Source organism: Penaeus chinensis, chromosome 1 (genome assembly GCF_019202785.1).
Source record: "Penaeus chinensis breed Huanghai No. 1 chromosome 1, ASM1920278v2, whole genome shotgun sequence".
Taxonomy (NCBI): Eukaryota; Metazoa; Arthropoda; class Malacostraca; order Decapoda; family Penaeidae; genus Penaeus; species Penaeus chinensis.
Window position 1 is genome coordinate 29,168,592 of NC_061819.1, and position 2,500 is coordinate 29,171,091.

Sequence of the window (2,500 nt, forward strand, 5' to 3'; positions counted from 1 at the left end):
ATAAATATATATAGATATATATACATATATATACATACACAACCATGCAAACACACACACACACACACACACACACACACACACACACACACATATAAATATATATATATATATATATATATATATATATATATATATATATATATATACATAAATATTTATGTATTAATTTATTAATTTATTTATGTATATATGTGTGTATATATATATATATATATATATATATATATATATATATATCAAACACACACACACACACACACACACACACACACACACACACACACACACACACACACACACACACACACACACACACACACACACACACATATAAATATAAATATATATATATATATATACATAAATATTTATTTATTTATTTATTTATTTATTTATGTATATATGTGTATGTATATATATATATATATATATATATATATATATATCAAACACACACACACACACACACACACACACACACACACACACACACACACACACACACACACACACACACACACACACACACACACACACACACACACACACACATACATACACACACACAAACACATATATACACACATATATATTTATGTGTGTGTGTGTGTATACATTCACATATATAAATTTACATGTTCATATACTCATTTTTTTAACGAGACTACGTTCCATTTACGAATCGTTTTTTATTGCCGTGTTAGTTTTCATATTGCTCCAGATCAGTTGCACTAAATTGTAAAGTCTGCAAAACGGTATTAAAAACAAAGACAAATGTTCCTATCACACAGGTTTAAAAATCATCCTGCAGTACCTGTGTTATTTAGTGCAGCGGAAAACATTGTAAACATTTATTGTACTTGCACATCAGCCGTATTCAAATGGTCTCTGCTTCCGAAGTAATAATATCGGACGCCTTTTAATGAATATAACAATAAAGAAGTAATTGTAATAAGAAGAATATAATTAATGATGATGACGTAATAATAATAGAAATTATAATAATAATAATGATAATAATAATAACAATAATAGTAATAATAATAATAATAATAATAATAATAATAATAATAATAACAACTACAATAACAATAAAGGTGAAAATAATAACAATAATAATAATAATCATAATAATGATGATAATCATCATAATATGATAATAATAATAACCATAATAATTAGAAAAATACAATAAGAATAATAGTAATAACAATAATAATAGTGATGCTACTACTAATAATAATAATAGTGATGATAGTAATAATAATAATTATAATATTAATAACTATGATAATAATAACAATTATTAATATGATAATGGCAATAACCCTGTTGATAGAATTAATAGAAAAATAAAGTAATAATGATAATACCAATAATCGTAATCATAAAAATAATAAAGATAACAATGATAATCATAATGATAACGATGATAGCATTAATAATGATAATAATAACAATAATAATAATGTTAGCAATAATAATTGCAATAATGATAACAATAATAATGATACTACTACGAAAAATAACTGTAATATTAAGAGTAATGATAATGATGATGATAATATAATAGTAACAGAATAGTTATGATTGTAATGATGATAATGATATGATAATGATGATGATGATGATGATAGTAATAGTAATAATAATAGTAATAATAATGATAATAATAATAATAATAATAAAACAATAATAACAATAATGATAATGATAATAATAATAATTATAATAATAATGATAAGGATAATAATAATAATGATAATAAGGATAATAACAGTAATGACTACGATGTGTATTGTAATTATGATTATCATTATTGTTATCATTGTTATCATTATTATTATTATCATTATTAGCATGATAATAATAACAATTATTATTATTATCATTATTATTATTATTATTATTATTATTATTATTGTTATTATTATCATTATTATTATTTTGTATTATCATTATCATAATAAAGATAATGATAGTTATATTAATAGTAATAATGATAACCATAATGATAATAGTAACAATGATAAGGATATTATTAGTGATGAAATAATAGGTATTTTATCGTTGGAATGAATGAGCCAATTTACAGCAAATTGTAAATAACTTTCTACCGTAAATATGTAGCTATGGTTTATTTGACTGCTTTAGAACCACGCCTCGCTGTTAGTTAGCTGATGCATTAGTATATATTGACATAGCTTTCACAACATGAGAATAAAAGCGGGGAAATAAATGCATCATTATATAGTATAAAAAGCTATTACTATGATACGACATTTTGATTATTACCATTATTATTATTATTGTTATTATTATTATTATTATTATTATTATTATTATTATTATTATTATTATTATTATTATTATTATTATTACTACTACTACTACTACTACTACTATTATTAGTATCATTATCATTATCATTATTTTATTTTATTACTATCATTATCATTATCATTATTTTATTTTTATTACTATCATTATTATTATC